A 14,176-nucleotide genomic window follows, 5' to 3' on the forward strand; every position below is an offset into this window, starting at 1 on the left:
GTGGTATCAGAGCACAAGAGCTTCAAGTAGGTGCTCCTTAAACCTCCACTAATTTTCAGCTTTACTTTCTCCTCCATTGTTGTTTCTTCGTTTCTCTCCATGTATCTCCTCACGTGTCTTGTGCTGAATGTTGTTAACATAATTTTTTAGAAGTTCCACCGATTAAGCTTGCTATAGAAGCTAGATTTGATTTTCTATGGTTCAAATTCCTTGTTCTTGTTCTTGACCCATGAATTTGTTGAGTTTAGGTTCCTTTGAGTTTTATATTGTCAATTTTTTTGGCTGAAACCTAAACCATAAAATTCTTACAAAAACATTAAAGTAGAAGAAAACCTCAAAAATCTAGAATGACATATTCACCTATTGTAGTTTTGTCATAAAAGTCATGTCTAGTCATGAAACATGTCACGTAAGATTCCTTATGTTGTGTTGAATTTTATTTTTCTTGTTTCTTTGTCTAACTCATTTGTTCATGAGTGTATGAAATTTTTTTAGCCTATAATTTGATTTGAGTCAAATCTTGCATGTTAATTAGTCCTTAAAACAATCGTATTTGAGTCAAATAGGATAAATATTAGTCTTCTTTTACTTTTTAACTTTCTTTTTCAATATCCCTTGTATCTCTCACCTAAAACAATCGTATTTGAGTCAAATAGGATAAATATGAACAAGAATTCCTTTTTAAAATATTGACAAAATAATTTACTAGAAAATTAAATTATTGAGTGACTAACGAGGGGAAAGAAATTAAAGGACCGATATCATGATATTTTTAAATGTCTAGATACCAAATATAATAACCATAGGTATGTACGTAAGGGTCATAGCTTGTACACCATTGGTTTAACCAATAATCAGGATGTGCCACAAGCCTTAAAACAAGTAGAGCATTCAATGTGGTTTTTTTCCAAGCCTAATCTGGCTAACTCACAGATTTAATGAGTTTGGTCCATGGGTACATCAAGGCTATCGTGGAAGAGTGTAATATGTCTCCCATCATGGGAAAGGATATTGTGCCTGTCAGATAAATTAACTTCATTTAAATATCAACAACTACTTTTTTTTTGTTTTATCATGATGTCCCTGTCTTTTTCCATTATACACTCTTTCTTTTTGTCTTCCTTCATTCCCTGCTTATTTTCTTATTTTCTTGATGTCTATAATACCTCATGTGAATCACACCGGAACGAGAAAAATCCTGAGACTGTACAGGTATGAGAATATACAGTTAAGGATAACTTAAAAGAAATTAATTGATACAAATTATAGCATCAAGATGAATATACTTTTTGGTAGGCTATCGCATAAGAAGTTCATAATTAAGCATGCTTGAATTATTCTGCTGCTACAAAATATGATTGCTAAGAAAGAGCAAAAGGACTAACATAAGTTCCACGTTGCATTGGAGATTGATATACTTATATTCCAATCAGACAAAGTTGATCCATTAACTGAAAGGGCATCGATCACCCTAAAAAAAGTTATAGAAGTACATCACTATTGTTTGACAAACAAACCGACTGGACAACGACAATTCCACATTTTCCTGTTATCATCACTCAGATAAAAGTAGAATTGATAGTTACGAAGAACAAATTTTCATCCTTTAACAAAGTATGTCATCTACAGAAAAAGCAGAGTAGTAAGACAAGAAAACATAACTCAAGTTTCTGCATCACTGCCATAAGAAAATTAGTCACCAAACTTTTTTTTTTTTTTTACAGAAGTTTCTGCATCAACTTGCAACTTTCCGGTACATCATTAAAGAAGACCATCATAAGCCAATCTTGTAAGCAATAATCAAACTGACAACTTTCCAAAGCCAGCTACTAAAGAGAAAAAAATAAAGAAATCATGCACTATTAAGCAAAACATAGAATTTAATAAAACTTAACTGGAGATTTGCAAGGGTTCTTACATAATTCTGATTGGTTATATAGTTCCACATGAATTTGTTTCCTGAGACAGACATAATGAAACAAAGGGTTAGTACTAGGATAAGTTTCCTCTATCTTAGAATCTAAAGTTTCATACCAATTCAAAGTTCCTAGATCAAACAACAATATGGTTTTTCTTTATGCGAGTTTCCGTGGAGACAATTATGAATGTATTGCAAACCACTCATAGTGTGCCTGTTAGAATGTCAAAGAGTATTTTCATCATTTAGTTATTCTTTACCTCATCCATCAAATGAGGCACTTCATTTGTTTCGGGAGATTCCAAAAGGATTTTATCTCAATAAAAATTGGAATGTCAAAATCCTGAGATTCAGGTACATCTAACATCCTTGGAGTTTCCACAATTTCAAGGCAACCTGAGGATTGAGAAGGGATTAGGGGAGTGCCAACAGCTTAAGGGAATTACGCATTTTCATTTTATTTTGAGAATAGGAGTTGAAGGTCAGAGGAAGAACATGGAGAAAAACAATGTTAGTAAAGATAGAAGAGCTTATAAACAAAAAGAAAAAGAAAGGTGATCAAATCAAACTTACATAGTGCACAGTAAGTAATGGGAGATTCTCTCTGCCTCTGTACACAGTGTGCAATAAGTAAAGTATGGTGGCATTCTGTTGGAAAGGGAAACGAACTATGTCTTTTGCATAGAATAAGATTACATTTACTATAAAAGTAAAATAGTGTATTACTCAAACAATAGAATAAGATTACATTTACTATAAAAGTAAAATAGTGAAACAATTCTAATATCTTTGTCTCTAAGCATAATTTCTTCCAGAGAAGCAGTATGAAGAAAATTACATAATCATTAAGCTTCTAAAGTCTAACCTAATAAAAGCATACCTGCCAGCATCTTCAGGTTCATCTAACTCAAAAGCATCCAACTCAAATCTTTCTGGTTTAGTAACAGGCATACACAACGTTTCCACACATACTAAGCCTTCTTTGTTGACGACAAATTTGTTGATTTTGATGAGAACCTCATTACAATCTTCAAGCACATATTCAACCTTTTTATAGAATATTCTGATAGTGCCAAAAAGAAGTTAGCCAAGCAATCTGTAGGATACAGCATCAATTTCTTGCAAAATCTTGTCTGCAGAAGGTAAAAATGAAATGAAAATAATGGCAAAACAATAGCATATATCACAAATCTTAAAATGATTTCACAGAAGAATAAACTCTTAAAATAACATCATTTTGTTGGCGGCTAATTGGCTATTCGCAATGACTGTAAGACTTCTCAACAATAATTGTTGTTGTTGCATACGATTGCAAATAAGTATATCTGCTTCCGGCCAAGGGGATTTTAATATCCTCCAAGGGACCTGTTGGCACTCATAAGTGGGATCTCCCTCTCAACAAGATTTTCTCCATATATGCATTCGTCAGGATTCAAACCCTTTACTACATGCTTAAGGGATTCGTGTCTAGTACCACTTGGATAAACCATTTCTTGGTACCAACAATAATTATGGTGAGCAGCTTGAAAGAAATCATGGGTACTATAACAATGATGGTTACTTTGTAAAGTATTAGATGATTTGGAAATTTTGTGACACATTTTGTACCTTGGTAAAAAATTTATTCTCATTTACCAACAATATATTGTCTACCTAAATCTAATTCTATCTTGATAAGTTTCTCAAAATATCTAATACGTATGGATTCTTCCCCCAACTATTTAGCAAAGAGATGACTAGATCTACATCAAATCGATTAGTGTGGGTATTCACCATGTCTTTTAGTGAGGATACAAATTAATCATGTAATTGTTATTAATGAATGAGTTAATTTACAATAACAAAAGAGGTAGAAATTTTACCTTGTATAGTTAATCAAAGAAATCATGGTCATTGAAGATGTTTATGGGCCATGGTTAGAACAAACGATACGGCAAAGCATAAAAGAGAGGGCAAAGAAATATGAGACATGGTCAACGAATTCCATCTGAGTAGATCTGCAATGGAGGTCCATGAATGGGGCTTTGTTCCTTGGCTCATGGATCTAGCATACACAAAAAGATACAAACATGATAAAAAATAATTATAAAGTGTGGACAAAGTCAGTCTTAGACCTCTGGGTCTAATAACCTATTTGGTGAGAACAAGAGGAGATGATGCACTTTATAGTGTAGATTTCATGTGGTAGGAATATTGCAGGTGATAGAGTGATACTAAGATGTAGATGGAAGGTGTGCATTATAAAGCTTTAGAAACCTACACGGCGATCCAACAGGACTAGCACAAAGAAATATAAATCGTTTGATTTGATGTTATCAACAACTCAGAATAATTTTTTTTGGCAATCCTCGTCTTTTCGAACTAGCCAATGGAATGTCATTATAGGTACATGACCCACTTTTTATTCGATGTATGTTCTTTCAATTTGAAATTTGGTTGAGATCTAGAGAAAACCAACAACTAAACTCACCCATGTAATGTACTCCATTTATTTAATGTGTTTAAATTATCAGTTCTTAATTTGAGATATAGTATTCTATTTAATGATTTTCTAAAAGTATATTGTATTTTTCAATTAAATAAAAAGCTATAAATTTATTTTTGATTCCTAATCAATATCTAATTTTTGTGTTTGCTCTTTAATAAACTTTTCTTTTTCGTTGAGTCCTTAATTAAACAAAAATTTTAATTTTGTCCTTAGAACTTTTTATAGTCCCTGAAAAATTAGCAAATTTTGTGTTTATTTCCTTGTAATTTTTTTTCAGTTTTCTTAGTTAAGACTAAAAAATTCAGTAATTTAGCAGGGAGCAAACAAAAAATTTGCTAATTTAAAAATGGTAAAACAAATTATCAAGGACCAAAAATAAAATTATTATTTTATTAGGAAATCAATGCAAAGAAAAAATTTATTAGGGATAAAAAATATATTTAAGACATTAAATAATATCCAAAATTGATATGAATTAATTCTTGAGTGTATTTAGCATTCACTGTTATGTATAACAAAAAAAAAAAGAAATATGTTATTAAAATTTGAATTAAAAATATTTTCTGTGTTTGAATACGATATAAATGTACATATATCACAAATTTCAAATTAAATTGATTAATTAATGTATTAAAAACATACTAAATCCATTTATTTTGACGTGTTGACAACATGATTCCTAGAATTGATAATCTTGATATTGGTACATTTTGCATAATATTCAAATGGGCTATTATGTGTTTTTGGGCATGGACTGAAGTTGGTAGGGCCCTCAAGTCTTGCAAACTTACTATGTGTTCATTGGGCCTTATAAAATTCTAAAATGATTCAGCAAAGTTCCCTACCAAATTGCTTTATTCTTGACACTTTCGAAACTTCATAGTGTCTTTTATGTCTATCAACTCGAAAATATGTTCATAATTTTTCACATATGTTCGAGTTGAGCAATATTCATTTAAAAGAAAACCTTAAAAAAATTATATGAAACAGAATGAATTCAGTGCTAAATGTTAAAGAGATATAGAGTGAGTTTTTGAGATTGTGATAGATAAAGGATAGTGAATTGAAAGTAGGTGTGTTGGTGTGGGAGGGAAACTGACATAGAGGGGAATGAAACAAATATAAGTATGTATCCTGAGTTTCGTTCGTCAAATCCACACCATGTATCCTAGTTAAATGTCTTAAACCTCTGGTGCGGTGTTGAAGTCTTGCAATAAGTTCCAACCCTAGAAATATCTTATCTTTGAGACCATTGTTTTGAAGTCTTGCACTAAGTTGCAGCCCCAGAATCTTGCCTTTGCCACCATCATCAGGAGGGTTTGAATTTTCACCACCAAATAACACAGGAAACCCTGAACTTTCTTCCATCTTTATCATTGTGTAATTGCCGAATTACACCTCAAGACTCTCTGTGCGAATACTTTCTGGTATGGATGTAGAACCAGAAGCTAGACCCATCTAACAAAAATCATGAGTTTGGTCTAGCTAGAAAGATTAAGTATTTCAATTCGAGTTTCTAATTGTTCCACACAATCTCAAAATAATGCCAATAAATTCACAACTTAATTTGGATGTTAATAAAATCTGCTACTAGCATATATTTTAAACAAATATGATAGTTTAGCCTTTTAGATTACATACGAGATATTATTAATATAGCCACACCAATTATGAGAAGAGCAGTTGGAATAAAGATAAAGTATATTGCATGTTTATTCCTGTACCAGAAACAGTACCTACTTTTACTACTACTAACAGGGGATGGGAAATAAGGTTTCTAGGCAATTATTTTTTGTTGTATATGATAACAAAGAAGGATATCAGCCAACCAAGAGGATTTTAATCTCGTCCAAGGGACCTGTTGGAAAACATACGTGGGATGCCCCTCTCAACAAGATTTTCTCCACACGCATCGGTGAAGACTCAAATCTTTGACCACATGCTTAAGGAATCTCTGTCTAGTACCACTTGGATAAACCATTTGTTGGTACCAACAATAATTATGGTGAGTGGCTTGAAAGAAATTATGAGTACTCTAACAACTGTGGTTGCTTTGTAAAGTATTAAATGATTTGGAAAAATTGGTGATACTTTTTGTACCTTGTTTACCAAACATGAATTGCCTAACTAATCTACTTCTCTCTCAAAATGTTCCTAAAAAGATCTTATTTGTGTGGGTTCCTCCTTGAACTAACAAAGACATTGGTGTAGATATGCAACAAATCAATTCGTGTGGGTATCGACCATGACTTTTAAGGAGAATACAAATTAATCATGTAATTGTGACTATTAAATAACTCAATTTAGAATAACGAAAAAATTAGAACTTTTACCTTATTTAATTAATCAATGAAATCATGGTCGTTGAAGATGTTTATTGGCCATGGTTACCGCAAAGGGTAAGACAAAGCATAAAAGAGAGGGCAAAGAAATATAAGACTCGATCAATGAATTCCAACCAAGTAGATCTGCAACGAAGGCCCATGAATGTGATTTTGTTTTCTGGCTCATGGATCTACCACAAACAAAAAGAGAACAAAAAGTTTAGAAAAAGGAAATATGCCAACACGAAAAAAAAATAATTATAAAGTGTGATTAGGGTCAGTCTTGGACCTCTGGATCTAATAGTCTATTTGGTGAATACAAGAGGAGGTGATGGACTTTATAGTGCATATTTTGTGCGGTGGAAATAATTAGAGGTGTGAGAGGGATGGTAAGATGTATATTCAGGGTGCATTGGCACAATTACTCATTATAAAGCTTTGAAAGCTATTACGGTGGAAATAAGTTTTTCTATTTGATGTTATCAGCGAGACTAGCAGGATTGTGTGTTTTGTAATCCGTGTCTTTCCAAAGCAGCCAATGGGGACATCATTATACATTTAGTACATTACCCACTTTTAATTTTAAATTGGGTCCAGATGTGGATAAAAACAACTAAACTAAGTCATTTAATGTATTGCGTTTATTTAATGTATTTAAATTTTTAGTTATTGATTTGAGAAAAAATATTATATCTTACTAACAAATTTAATGTGGATAGCATAGACTGCCAGTTTAAAAGTTTTTACATTGTCAATGATCAATTAAAAATATTCTTTCGCATGACTTTCAAGGTAGTTATCATCAAAACAAACAAACTTATCATATATATATATATATATATATATATATATATCTGTGTGTGATTTGATGACTCTATAAAACATATTTACACTACTGTTAATACATATTTAATTTTCTCTTAGTTCTTACACATGATAAAAAAACAAGAAATACTTTATTATAATTTGAATAAAAAAGATTGTCTTTGTATTTAATAACTATAGATTCTAAAAAATAACCGGGCTTTTGAAAAAATTCCCATAGTTACTAATAACCAGGTATATAATATCTGGTTATTTAAAAGTAGTTATATAAATATAACTAGTTTTGTAGTTATAGGTATTTTCAATAACTTGATTTTTACATAAAAATAGTTGTAAATTTAACTTATTTTAAAGACTGGCATTTTAAAATAACCTACTTCACTCATTTGTCATTTTCGTTTACCTCTATTCGATCTTGGCTTTTGCTGTTCTGCACTTCTGCTACACTAACGCAAAAACCACTGAGGAGAGCCCCATCACGGCAACGAAGAACAGCACCACCACCACGTAAATCCCCATCATAGAGGCAAAGAACAACACTACCACCGCAGAGAACCCCATCACGACGACGAAGAACAATACCACCACCGTGGAGACAATATCTTAGAAGATGCAGCTATATTACCTCCAGAGTTAAGACAATATCTTCCAACTATGTTGACATTAAGACAATATTTTGACATGTTATTAAGACAATATCTTCCAACTTTTACTAGCTTAATAAAATATGGTGTTCTTTGGATATGTATAGAGTTGCTGCACCGACTATAGTAAGACAATTTACAAATATTTAATATTTAGTTCAATCTAAAATTATTGCTTCCAGAAACATTAGATTATTCTGGTATATGTAATCTAGAGTTATCATGTTACATACTTATTACCCAAACATTATAGAAAGTTCTAAAAATTTGTACCTATAATAAACATTCGTGCATCACCCGAATGAATATAAATAAAATAATTTCATAAAAAGAACTTAGAGAGTGATTCTTGGTGGTGCTTTTGTAGTAAATGGCAATGTGAATCCAACTGTTGAAGTCAACGTGAGTATTTCCATCATGTATTCAAATTCCTAATCTTCCATATAAATATTATATCATTCACAATTCAATCTGTCTAACTCTTTGGTTGGATTTGTTCCAGATATTTGGTTATTCAGAGGCTGCAGACGTTGTATTTACAAGTGGGGTAGATGTACTTGCAGTGGGGATAAATGTTACCCACCAAGTTGTACTAACTGGTACCCCCTTTGACAAATTCTTTTGTGCTCCTTTGCTATACTTGAGTCATTTTGTCTTACTAAAATGGGTAACTTTCCTCTAATAAATCTTGTATGGTTTACTATTTCTTCAACGGTTATAGTAATTTTATTTTATTCTTATTTCAGAATTTATGCATAAGGCTCCAGTGCCGCCTTGGAGTTTGATAGTCACCGTTTTTGGTGTGTCGAGCACCAATAGTGCTTCGAGGCCATCATGGGATGGTCTTTCCACAGGGAGAGACAAGTATCCTGACTTCCAGGGAGATATCTCTTGCAGACATTGGGCACGACTAGTGACTCCTATGGCTAAATTTGACCCGGAGATAGTCATAGAATTTTATGCCAATGCCTGGCCTACTGAGGAGGGGGTTCGGTACATGCGCTCACGGGTGAGGGGTCACTGGGTCCCCTTTGATGCAGATGTCAGCAGCCAGTTCTTGGGCGACCCACTGATTTTGAAGAAAGACCAGCAATGCGAATTCAGCCAGAGGAGGAGACAGGCAGACGGTTTCGATGAGGAAGCCATCGCCCAACTGCTGTGCATGCCAGGACAGGATTTCGCCCGGACCGCTGCAGGGAGGCAGGTACGGATCATGCGCACCAACATGACTACCTTGACCCAGATATGGATGACACTGCTGCATAGCAATGTCTTGCCTAGCGACCATAACTCTGACCTCCCTCTGCCTAAGTGTCGTTGGTGCATGCCATCCTGACACAGATGAGCGTTCACATGGCCCAAGTGATTGCTGATGCCATTTATTTATTTGCTGGAATGGCGCCTACTAGGCACCCTCTGGACCCAGAGAAGTCCAACAGGGCCTTGGGGTTTCCGGCTCTGATCACGGGCCTCTGCCAGTCCTACGGAGTTCCTATCACCCCCAGCAAGGTAATCCGACCACTGATCACCCGAGCCTTCATCGAGAAGTACTGCACGCCTAGGCAGGCGCAGGGCAACGCACATCAGGACGCGGGCGCACCGCCGCCACCTCGGCAGGCCGATTCGGTTGGGCCACTGCATGTGGAGCGGTATATATATCATTTGGTTCACCAGCAGGCGGCCAAACACCATGGACAGGTGCAGATACATGAGTGTCTCTACTGGTTCAGCCTCAGTCAGCAGGGCCAGGGTTCCGCCCCTTTTGTATGTCGTACCCCAGAGCAGTTTGGGGCTGAGGTCGCATGGCCTGGTGACTAGCCCGATGCCCAGGCAGGGGAGGACCCTACTGGATCCCCGAGTAAGGCGGATGAATCCCGTATGGATGAGGATATGAATGACCTGCTCGGTTTCTTGCGAGGGAGCGGAGCCACATGACCAAGGTCGCTGCACTTTTTTTGTGATTAACATTACTGCTTTCAGTTATTGTTTTTGTTGTCATCTAACATTACTGCTTTCAATTATTGTTTCTGTTTCCGCTATGATCTGGCATTACGGCTCTCAGTTATTTTGTCACTATTTTTTGTTGTGACTTACCATTGCATTCTTCTCTGTTTGCTTTGTTATTTGACATAGGTAGGCTGTGTGTGCCCTCATCCGCATGACCTTTTCAGAAAGAGAAAATAAATAAGTAATAATAACTTAATAGATGAAAAATAAATAAAAATAAATTTGGTTAGCTAAAAAGCCAACATGCTTTTGATGAGAAAATAACTTCCAGCTTTTCTTTGAACAAAAATTCACCGATCAAAACGAAGGGTTTTTTGTTGGAAAATGTGTATACACCTGAAGGGTGAATGCTGTGAAAATTTTCCCGAACGCCCCTAATGGACTCGGATGAATGCGTGAATTGATAAAAGAACATGTTTTGGGAGCACTGGGTTGACTAAAATAGGAAATAAATCCTGAGCCCTAATGTCACATGACCATAAAAAACTTAATGCTTGAGTGTCCACATGGGTGCATGTATTACCAGTTTGGCATAAAATTTCCTAATCATCAGTGTTGCATGTGTATCATGGAAATAATGTGGGACTTCTCCTTTTTCCCTGAGCCGCTGGCCAAACCAACATCCTGACATATATCATGTCCAGCCGTTCTACAAGCCTTGAGCCAAAATCCCAACTTACCACAAACCCTGCCCTTGGAAGAAAACAAAAAAAATAGAAGAGAGTTCCCGATCAAAGATCGGAGGAATTAGGATAAAACACTTACCTGTGTGAGATTGGTACACTTCGAGTGATATTCTTCTATTCTGTCGGGCCCAGTGTTTCCTCTAAATGGTCGTTTAGGAATGAACGCTAACATCCGAAATCTCATTTATGGTTATGAGAAAATTTCATCAGCATACTCTCCTTCCCCAATAGGCACATTGTTTTTCATCAAAAAAATCATATATGTTGCTCTGATCAATTGGAGGTTTTGTTTGTTTACTAAAGCATGTTCGCATTTTAGTGAAAGAACACTGAGACTATTTAGTCTCACAAAAGAAAGAACTACGTAGGTCTGAGTTCTTCATCACAAATGGAGGATATGTAGGAGCAAAAGCCTCGCTTTTGTCGACCACCCCACCTTTTGCTATCATGACCCAAGAGTCTGGTAGCATGCGGAGACACCTTTCGGTTATCCGCACCTCGTCATTCGGAGACCCCAAGTTCGATTGACAAGTAGAGGCCAATGTGGTCATCTGCACCCTTTTCGAAGATGTCAGCATCTCCCGATAGAGACTATTTTAGTCTCGCACATCACAAAAGCAAGAACTACGTAGGTCTGAGTTCCTCATCGCAAATTGAGGATACGTAGGAGCAAAAACCTTGCTTTTGTCGACCACCCCACTTTTTGCTATCGTGACCCGTGAAGTCCGATGACATGCAGAGATACCCAAGTGGTTATCCGCACAAACGATTTCTGTTAATCCTAACCCGTGAAGTTAGGTGGCAGGCGGAGATACCCAATTGATTATCCGTATAAACACTCTTTCGCTGTCTGTCAGACTCAGAGTCTAGTAGCATGTAGAGACTAACGTCGTCTTCTGCACCCTTTGTCAATCAGGGGCCAATCGTCTTCCGCACTTTCTGTCATCCTGACCCGTGAAGTCAGGTGACGTACAGAGATACCCAAGCGGCTTTCCGTACAAACGGTTTCTGTCATCTTGACCCGTGAAGTCAGGTGACATACGGAGATACCCAAGCGATTATCTGTACAAACGGTTTCTGTCATCCCTACCCGTGAAGTCAGGTGACATGCAGAGATACCCAAGAGGTTATCCGTACAAACGGTTTCTCTCATCCTGACCCATGAAGTCAGCTGACAAGCGCGAGTACCATATGGTCATCCGCACCTTTCATCAACCAGGGGCAAACGAGCCCGTTGACGCGCAGAGACTAACGTCGTCTTCTGCACCTTCTGTCATCCTGACCCATGAAGTCAAGTGACATGCGGGGTACCGTATGGTTATCTGCACCTTTTGTCAACCGAGGCAAACGAATTCAACGGTATCAGGATGATGTTGGTCATTCGATTCTGATTATTTTCAAAAATTTTGCAGGTTTACTTTAGTCGTCCGAAGATATTCAAGCCCAACGACGAACGAGATTCTTCTCTGTTGGGCGGTGACGATCAAGTTTGATAGCGCGTGGAAACGTCGTGGTTATCCCATTTTATCGCTTTCAAGACACTAAAGTTTTGTTGACGCTTCTGATGCCTTTTCTTTCTTTCTGAATGACAGGTTCCGTTGGTTGGGATATTGACCGGTCGAATGATGTTCCGCTCGAACGAAATTAGTGTCTTATCTTTACTTCGCTTTTATCTCCAATAAAAGATAAGTAAAGAGGGGCAACTGCCATACCCTAATTTCATTCGGTGACCATTGTTTGGTGGCATGCAACCTTCGCTTGACCACCTCGAGGTACTTAACACCCTTCGTTAGGTAATCCGTCAAGTTTCTCAACATTCCGAAAAGAAAATGTGTATCATTACGAAATCCATAAAGTTTCGAAAAGGAATCAGCATAAAAAATACAAAAGGGATGTATTTAGTAAAAACAGAAAGGGGGTGCAAATAGCAACCAGGCCCACTAGGGCCTTCTAGGATGTTCCAACAGAAGGCGGTGCCTTCTAGTGGAAGCAACCTAGCTCGCCTGGGCGGCAACCACCTCCCTCTTTTCTCCTATAAATAGGGGAAAGAGGGTAGAGTAAATTGTTCAACCCTTCTGGTAGTTTAGGATTCTCTCGAAAGTAGTGAGGAAATTTTTTTCCGTGGAAAACATCCATGCCGAGGTGCTTCCGTAACGCTTTCGAGACTTTTCCGTGAGCGATTTCGTGAAGATTCTTCACCGTTCTTCATCGTTCTTCGTCGTTCTTCGGTCTTCAACCGGTAAGTTCCCAAAATCGAATCTTTCAATTCATTCTATGCACCCTTAGTGGTCCCCACTTGTTTCGCATACTTCTATTTTCATTTTGTTTGTTTTCTGTACCCCCTTTTAACGTGCTTTAACCATTTATTTAAGCCGTTTTCTCACCTAATAAATAATAAAATGATTTTCAACCGTTCATTTGTGTTGTTATCTTGTTTAATCACTGTTAAAATAAAATCCAACCGATCGTTCATGCACTAATCTCGGTTAAAACCAAAAAAGGGGCAAAATAATAATAAAATAATCAAAATATCTTTGAATAAAGTAATCAAAAAAATCAATCGGACGTTTTTCTTTGGAAGTTTCCTTCTCGCAATTGAGGATACATAGGTGCGAGGGAAACACCCTTCTCGACCACAAAAAGATAAAAAATACAAAAAACATAAAAAGCATAAAAACACAAAAAAAGACATAAAAAAGGGAAAATAAAACATTTTGAAATCATATTTGTACACTTGATTAAAGTTTGATGTCCCTTTTGATGGACGCATGGGGTGCTAATACCTTCCCCGTGCGTAAAAATAACTCCTGAACCTTTCACGCTTAAAGTTCGTAGACCACACCTTTTCGGGTTTTCCAACGTTTTCCTCGAATAAACGTTGGTGGCAACTCCGCGCATTTTCCTTTCTTGGATGACACACCCGTGAGCCCCGCGTCGCCTTCCCGCCGAAGGGTAGGTTGTGATATGTATATTTGGGTACTAATGGGTACAACTGATATTGGACTTGTCTACCATGGAGACACGTCTAGTGCTCTTGCTGGTTATTTAGATTTTGACTATGCTGTAGATTTGGATGCAAGGAGAACTATGACAAGGTACGCATTCATGATTGGCAACTCTCTTGATAGTTGGAAGGAAACTCTTTAGCCCATTGTGGTTTTATCCACTACAAAGGTAGAGTGCATGCTCTAATAGAAGCAATAAAGGATGGGATCTGACTTAAAGGTCTGGTTAGCAATCTTGGGTTTCCATTTGAAAAAGCTATCATTTTTTAGGATAGTCTA

The 14,176-nt window shown here is 36.5% G+C and overlaps 1 long non-coding RNA gene across 1 annotated transcript; it reads right to left on the reverse strand.

Moving 5' to 3' along the window:
- Nucleotides 1–1,581: 1,581 nt before the first annotated feature.
- On the reverse strand, nucleotides 1,582–3,482 carry LOC114404262. Its single transcript, XR_003664879.1, has 4 exons — nucleotides 2,492–3,482; nucleotides 2,179–2,314; nucleotides 1,919–1,959; nucleotides 1,582–1,829 (listed from the first exon to the last, which is right to left on the reverse strand). It is a non-coding gene; the product is annotated as an uncharacterized LOC114404262 (long non-coding RNA).
- Between the last annotated feature and the right edge of the window lie 10,694 nt (nucleotides 3,483–14,176).

This window comes from Glycine soja, unplaced genomic scaffold (genome assembly GCF_004193775.1).
Source record: "Glycine soja cultivar W05 unplaced genomic scaffold, ASM419377v2 tig00014833_1_pilon, whole genome shotgun sequence".
NCBI lineage: Eukaryota > Viridiplantae > Streptophyta > Magnoliopsida > Fabales > Fabaceae > Glycine > Glycine soja.